This window comes from Lepidothrix coronata, unplaced genomic scaffold (assembly GCF_001604755.1).
Source record: "Lepidothrix coronata isolate B3197 unplaced genomic scaffold, Lepidothrix_coronata-1.0 Scaffold41, whole genome shotgun sequence".
Lineage (NCBI taxonomy): Eukaryota > Metazoa > Chordata > Aves > Passeriformes > Pipridae > Lepidothrix > Lepidothrix coronata.
This window is the reverse complement of record NW_016690221.1, coordinates 2,001,543-2,009,553: the sequence shown is the minus strand read 5'-3', so window position 1 is coordinate 2,009,553 and position 8,011 is coordinate 2,001,543. Positions and strand designations below refer to the sequence as shown.

At 48.1% G+C, this 8,011-nt stretch overlaps 1 long non-coding RNA gene across 1 annotated transcript in view; it reads right to left on the bottom strand.

Annotated features, from left to right (window-relative positions):
• Positions 1 to 1,348, bottom strand: part of LOC108496682 — a 5,199-nt gene extending 3,851 nt beyond the window's left edge. Inside the window, exon 1 of the long non-coding RNA XR_001874546.1 lies at positions 667 to 1,348. This is a non-coding gene — a long non-coding RNA (uncharacterized LOC108496682). The remainder of the gene's footprint in view (positions 1 to 666) is intronic.
• Between the last annotated feature and the right edge of the window lie 6,663 nt (positions 1,349 to 8,011).

The following is an 8,011-nucleotide window of genomic DNA, read 5'->3' as shown; positions in this document are numbered from 1 at the left end:
GCTGCAATTTAAAAGCACTCCCTAGCCTGGCAAGGCTAATTTCACATCTTTTTTCTCCAGGGAATATATCTGGGTTTCTCCCTGCTTGAGGCCAGAGCCCTCCATACTGATTAGATTCATGCAGGGGTTTTGATTATCACTCTTCTTGAGTCCTGATGGAACACGACAGAGGTGCCCAGCTGGGCTGCATCCCACAGCCCACCTGCTGGTGCATCCCCTTGGTGAGGACAGACCCTGGGGTGGTAAATTGTTTTCTTTCATCAGACCCCACTCACCTCCAGGCACAAGGTACTCCTCACAGGAAAACAGTTCCAGTCTCCCACTCTCCCACCCAGGATTAATCCTGGGCTATGGCCAAGAATCACTTTACTAGAAGAACGTGTGGGATGGTTGCAACAATCCCAGTGTGGCCAAATCAGCTGTGAGCTGGGCAGGACATGCTTGCTGAGTGGTGTCCCCACGAATGTGCCCCCTCTGGGGAGTCTGGCTGCTATCTGGCTCATCCTTCCTCCTGCCCCAGTGCCCCACCCCCCTCTGCCCTCTCTTCCCCATGGGATTTTCTCCCAATCCATCAGGATGCAAACTTGAATTAACACTGCTGTTTGGTTTATGCCCTGCTGACCTGCCTCCCAGTCTCCTCTCCCATCCTTTTGTGGGTTTCCTCACCTTCTGGTGGGATGATTTAAGATTCTTCTTGTGATGTGGTGGGTGAGACCACCACTAATGCCCGCAGTGGCGCAGGGGAGGGATAACTCATGGGAGCACTGGGCTGCACCTACCAGGGCAGGCACTGAGGACAGCTGTGACATCATTGCCCCTTTGTATTTATTGCTGCCACTGCATTCCCTCACTGATCTGAACGGGAAGAGTCTCATAGGTGATGCAGGAGAGTCAGTAAAAACAAAATAGAAAAGGAGAAAAGCATGAAAGGCAAAAATCCTTTTCCTAATTAAGCCAGATGTCCCACCCTTTCAGTTTGCATTGAGGGGTGGAAATTGCTTTCTCAGGTTATTTCTCTGGCTGGAAAGGTATTTATATCCAAATGTTGCTGGTGTGGTTGGTGTCTTGACTGGGCTTTTTCATTTCAATGGCCCTTCTGGAAGAGCCAAGTTTTCAAGCATTAGGTTTGGTTCCTGCTTTGAACAGTTACTCACTGAGCCTTAACCTGGGTCCTCCCTGGTGATGCACAGGAAGGCAGTGGGGATGCCAGGGATGAAGAGTGGGTGAAGGGACGTTCTCAGCAGAAGGAATAGTAAGGGTTGAGGGGTTGTGCTACAGCTATAGCCCCATAGTACCTCCAGGAGGGCATCTCTAGTTCTTGCCACTCACTCTCCTGCCAACACCAGCTCAATGCACGACTGGGCCCCAGCTCAGACACTTCTTAGTTCTGACTGGGTTTAAATCACTGCGTTTCCCTTCCTCATTTCTTCTGCAGTGGGGGCTTTACCCCACTCAGCGTCATTTCCCTGCTCATCTCCGGCTCAGACAAGGCAGGAAACGTATTTTCAATGTATTAATTAAAATGTCTTTGCAGCAGAACATCTGCATGGAGAGCGATAGATCACCGAAGTGTGCGTGTGCCTGCGTGTTGCAGGCTCCCAGATAACGCATTGCTTTGCATAATTTATTCCAGCCAGCACAGCAATAATTTTCATAGCCTGTGATCTTCAAGTATGCGATTATCAATCTGCAACCCAGCTCCACGTGACCCAAACATTAGATTATTCCCAGATAAAGGAGAAGCAGGATGTTTGGCTCTCCATCAGCTCTGGCCAAATGGGTTGTGTGGGATAAGATCAAATGCTGTTTTGTTAGATCCCACCATGCCCAAGCAATGGGTCGGTCTTCTCGGGTATTCATCACTGTCAGCTATTTTGGGAGAGGATTGTCTTTGCCAATGATGCTATTCAATTTCCTGATTGTTCAGCTCATATCAGTTTAGTTTGAAAGATAATAAGATAGAAACCAGAGACTTTCCAGTCAATAAAAGGAAACCTCAGAGGCTTTTTTGGTCTTGCATCTGTCATACTTTGTTGATATTTTAGCTGCTGAGCATTTGACAGCTGGTTGTAAAACTCTTATTTCTCCTTTGAGAGAATTAAATGAAGAGCATTTAATTTATTCCATGGAGGATTCCCCAAGTGACCCATGAAACAGGTCACTTTCTGGCAGCTGGGCCAAAACTGGAGAGATTTGGAACTTTCTCCACCCAGGGGAGAAAAAAAAAAAGTGATTTCATTACCTCTTCCCTTTCTTTTTTTCATCATCAAAACAATTCTGTGTTTTCCAGCATTGATCCTACCTCTCATGAGTACCACAAACCACTGCTGGCATCTGTGTGGCTAACATGGCCCTACCAGTGACAACCAGTATCTCCTGGGTGAATATCCTGATGCAGGATTTCACTGGGTTCCATCCATCTCCAGGCACTGGTACAACTGGGAATGGCACCTGGGAGCATTTCTCTTGCAACAGGCACGTGGTGCTCCCCCATCAGCATGGACAGACACGTAGGTGGGTGCCCAGCACCATCATTGGAGACATTCCAGCCTGTTTAGCAGGTCAGGACATTAAGGGGCTAATGGTTAATGTCATTAACCAATATCAGGCAAAAGCTCCCTTAACTGTGCCAAGGGCAGGCAGCTGCTCAAAGCAGCACAATAATTATGTATAGACCAAGTAATTATTTTTGTCACATCTTCCTGGCAGGAGAAGACCGTTTGTGGGATGGGTTTAGCTACCTTCTGCAACACGCCTGTGTCTTATTTATCCAGAACAATACGCTCAGTGTGATTTTTCTGTCATCTTTTTCCTTTTAACGTCGTTTCCAGCCCACACTGCTTTTAATTTGGTGAGGTAAATTGAGACTGGGAGGGGAAGCTGCAGAAATCCTCCGAACTCCCATTCTCTGAGCAAAACGTTCCCCCCGGGATCTGACGGCGTTGCTGAATAGCTGGTCCTTCCTTTCCCAAGGGGCTTGTGAGTCTCGGCGGAGACAAATGTTATTTTGGATGGCTGTAGTCGCTGCACGGCCGGGTCTCGTCGCAGGATCTGCTTGCAGCTTTGGAGCCTCCCTGGCGGCTCCTTCCTTACCTGGGGACCTGTGAGTCAGCAGCCCTGGTGCTGTGCTGTTTTGAATGTCGTGCCAATGAAAGGGACATTACCAGAGTGCTGCCTTCGGAGTCCTGGCGCTGGGCTGGTGTGGATGGAGGAGAGTTGCTCCCTACACTCTTATTTCAAGGATGCACTCAGCCTGCCTGGAGCCAGCTAAAGAAGATGAAGGACTTGGAGGTCTCTGCTTATGGGATCCTGGGGAAAAGGAGATGTTTTGAACCCATTTCCATTCTCTTCCTGAATGCATTTTTGTTCTGGATCTCTGGTCAGTCTTAAAATAAGAGAAGAAGCTGAGATGGTGTCGTTAATCCCAGATTTGGTGGATTGAATAGTTGGATTCCCATCTGAATTTCTGATTTGTTCACCACTTTCACCCATCTTCAGTTTTTTCTTCTTTTCAGAGCTGAAGACTTAAGATATCCACAGTCCTGTCTTGTAGCTTCACCTACACATCTTGGCTGTTTGTCCTTTCTCCCCATCTCTCTTTGGCCCAAAACACAAATGACCCTTAAATAACCAGGTGGCCACACACAGGAACCAGTAGCCAGTCTCCATGGTGGCAGTCGGACATGTTACTGCCATTTCCCCTTGTCGTGGACATCTTGAAAATGCAGCTTGAAGGTCCTGATAAAGCTTTCCCTGTTCGGATTTCTCACCCCTCACCTGTGGAGTTGCGCAGCCTTGAAAGGCACACTCTGTTTTGCATGGGGACAATGTCCAAATCTGCTTAATACATGAGTGCTCACTCAGAGGTGTCCTTTCAGTTACTGCTTTCACCATCAGCAATCCATAAAAGTGTAGGATGCCTTCTTAGGGAATCGCTTGCTTTAACTCCTTTGCCTTGGTAACAGTACGGCTGCTCATGGTGCAAACAGGCATCTCCTGGCCCCCTCCCTGTCATGTCAGAGCATCGCCCATCCTCTGTCTTGGCTTTCTCCCTCCTCCTTCCTCTTCCTCTGGGTCTACTTGCTATAACTATTGGAATGGATATAGTGGCAATTTGGGGAGAAGATGCTGTTTAAAGCTCTTTAATTTAAAGAATGCTAATTCACTCGGGCGAGTTATCCAGCTATGTGGAAGCCTCCTTCCTCTGGGTGTCAAATAGGAGGGTGATTTTTCTCAGTCCATATTTAGAGACTTTACTGGGCCCATGGCCACAGGGCATCCTGCAAGGAGGCTCACAGGAGACAGAGACACTTTGGGACACTGTGTCCATAGAGCTGGGATGCCACCATGGATGCTGCAGCCCTGGCCAGGATCTGTCTGGTGCCAGCCCCTTTTCCTGAAAACTGCCTTGTCTCTTCTGCTTGGAATCACAGAACAGTGGAAACCTGAGGTGGGCTGTGTTCAGCAGCCAGGGATCAGTGTGAAGGCAATTTCTGGGAATAGTAATAAGAAACTTGGCTACAGATCTCCATCCCAGGTCGGGTGCTCCAAGCACTGTAGCTAACCCATGTGAAAAATTGGCTGGAGACCTTCCTGTAAACCAGGTGCTGCTTCCAAGACAACTGGATAAATAGTCCTTCAGGCCAGGGGGGGCAGCTCCAGAGAGAAGCCACAGGGTAATTCCCTGTGTTATAAAGACCCCTGCAGTCACCATCCCAAATAATTCCTGTCCTGTGCCCGTGTGTGCTCCATTCTCTCTCAGGCTGATCCGCCTGTCCCCATCCAATTGCTCTGCAATCTTCCCCCGTGTGATATTGTGGGATATTCCACCACATTAGCAAGTTGAACATGTTTTTACTGCCCGATGTCTCTCCATGCAATATTTCACTGTCTCGCTGGCTATTATCCTGGCGGCACAAAGTCCCATTGAAATTCATGGTGCAAGTCGCCCATTTGTTTCCTTTGAGCTTTGCAGGGTTGTTCTATGCAGCTTTATGCATATCATTTTTTGCTATGCAAAGTGAGGGTAATGACTTTACCTGCTCTCTTTCAAAGCACTGAACAAAGCCTGTCCCCATGCCGTAGACTGATTTCAGAATATTTGTTCTAGGGTTTGAGAGGGATGAATCAGAGCTCTTAGGGAATGTGCAATCTGATGCTCTGTAAATAAAAAGTAAGTCGTGCTGCATCTACATGTCTCCAAGGCAGGCATGTGCTCTCTGTCAACCTTTCTTGCTGGGATCAGCTTCAGGGATGGCTTTGGCAAAGCAGAATAGCTTCATTTTAATGACAGCCCTGGAATAGCATCACTTGTTTTGGCCAGTGCCACCGACAAGCCTTGGACTAGCTTGCCTTTTGAGGGACAGATGATGTCCCTCATGAGTGACAAGGTGAGGCTCGCCAAGCAAAGGGTCACTGGAGATATCCTCTAGGACATCAGGGGTGTAGGAGAATTGAAGGCACAGCAGCAAAGGAAAAGTTTTGCTCTGAAGACCTTTAGATCCAGACTGACTTGCCTCTGTCACCACCTCAAAGGAGACTAAACCTCAGGTACCCACGGCACAGCTTTGGTGTCTGAAATGGTGTCTGAAATGAGGCCCCCACATCAGTGACCACTTGTAAATATGGGGATCGTGATGTCTCTGCTTCGATCTGTGCAGTGACAAGGAGGGCAGAGACAAGGCTTTCCTCTCCATCCACTGGTGTTTGGACGTGGCTAAGCAAGCAGGGTGGACTTTGCCCTGCATGCATGGTTCGAACTGGGTGTTTTGCAAATTGCAATTTGAAGATCTGGTGGCAGACTCTTTGGTTTGAAAGCACGCACAAGCCAAGAGTTATTCCTCAAAGAGTTTTGTGAATAACACCAAAAAACTGCACTGGAGAATTTAATTTTCTTCATGGACAATGTGCATACGAGAGGGGAAAAAAAAGACAAGACAAAAATCTTTAAAGAAATAGCTCATTGTGAATTATTCCCTCTGTTTACTTTCTTGGAGGTCCCAAGAGGAAGGTGCTATGTCATCTGCACTACAGTAGCATGTGAAGGTATCCAGAGGGGCCAAAAGAAACCATCAACAGTGGGATATGTCCTCTGGGGCCTGGGGAAAGGACATCCAGCCTGTGCTGTACTGAATTCAAAATCATACATGTAGGATCCCTTACGCTCCACAGGGATGCAAGCACAGTAGGGAGACAGTGATCAGCATCATCAAGGATGAATGGGACCAAATGAAGCCCATTTTGAGACTTCAGTGGTCAATATAATGACATGACAACTCCACCACCCTCATAGACATCCCCTTATCCGCCAGGCCCAGCAAGCAGAGGTAGAACTAAAGATCAAACCAGTCCTGGATGTCTCCACCAGCTCCAGGTGGTGAGCAGAGCGATTAATGATGCACAACCACCCTGCACCTGGGCTGTGGGCTGGCAGGAGTCCCCTGTCCCCACTCCTGTCACCTTTCACTGACTTTCATTGACTTCTTCAGAGTTTCAAAGTCAAAAATGAGAAAGAAACTCAGAACAAATGGGAACCTATAAAAACTCATCCAAACTGCCAAGTCTACAGCAGATACAATTTGCAATGGATGAGGTATTAACACCCTGAAAAATTGGGGTAATGATGTGCAGTAATATTTGTCATCACCAAGGCTGAATATGTTAAACAAAAATGTTCTGAAATGAAGCTTCTGCCTGGTAACTTTCCCAGATGTAAATATCGCTGTTGTTTTCCAAACATTCTTTAAATACCATAAGGCCTTAGTCCACTTACAGCACTAACAGCCCGTAAAATGTCATTTTTTGTTTTCTAATTAGTCTGATGATTTTTAGATTGGATTTGACAACAACAGTGAAGAAGCATCTCAGGCTGAAAAAAATTATCCCTTGGATGGCGAGTCACCCACAGCCATTCTGGTGCATCACTGGGAACCGCACAGCAGCATCCCCTCGTCCTGCTGGATGGGGACACATGGTGGGGCAGATCTACTCCTGCATCATGCAAGGGGACACTAGCCAGCCTTGTAGGGATGTGAAGGGGGAGATCATGGCCTTCCCACAAGGATCATCCTCCCTTTTTGCTGGTGAGAGCTCCCTGTCACGGTACATTTTGCACATGCCCAGGGCACAGAGGGGAGCTGGAGGCAGAGCCCTGGTGGGAGCCCTGGGTGGAGCCAGGCTGGTAGGACATTCGCCCTCTGTGCATGGTTGGTTGTTGCTGTTGTGGGTCTCATTGAAAGGGTTCAGGTGCTTGTGATTTTTAAGACACTTGAAGCCATTGCTTTTGAGGGGAGAGGAATAGTATAACTAAGCAAAGGACACCAGACTTCCATTCCTTGCTCACATGGGGTCCCACGCAGGCAGGGTGGAAACCTCTGACTCTCCCCAGGCTCTGCACAGAGGCAGTCACATCGCTGTCACATTGCCACCTTTCCTCTGAACTCCCCTATTTTGGTGAGTGCTTTCCTCTCTCAGAGGACACCAGGTTATCCCAGTCAGTGCAACAGAAGGAGAATCCAGAGTCAATCTCTGCTGCTGTGGGCACCACACAGGAACAACTAAGTCCCTTCCCTGAGCAGGAAGAAGACACATCACTCACCCAAGGTCAACACTACGTTTTCTAATCTAACTCAATGCCTCCCTGTTCTGCATGGGCAAATGGACCAGTGCCCAGCCAATGCTCTGTCCCTTGGCCAGCATTTTCCTTCTAGGTGATGCTCCAAAAAGCAGCAGGAGAGCTTGCATTCCCATACCCCCTCCACATCACTGAGGGAAGCAGCCAATGTTTTATTAACCACCTCTCCCTCCTGTACCACTTGTTAAACTGGGTTAGGGCTGCTTAAACCTGCTGTGTCTTCTTCTGCTGGTGGAGGGGAAGGGCCTGCAGAGGCTCTCCTGACCTGAGACACCTTTCTCACAGCACTCCTCCCGCCGTCTCGCGTAAATAGATCAGTTATCCCAGCATGGCTACGTCTTCTTTTACTCCTTCCTGTCTTTAATAATATTATCAATG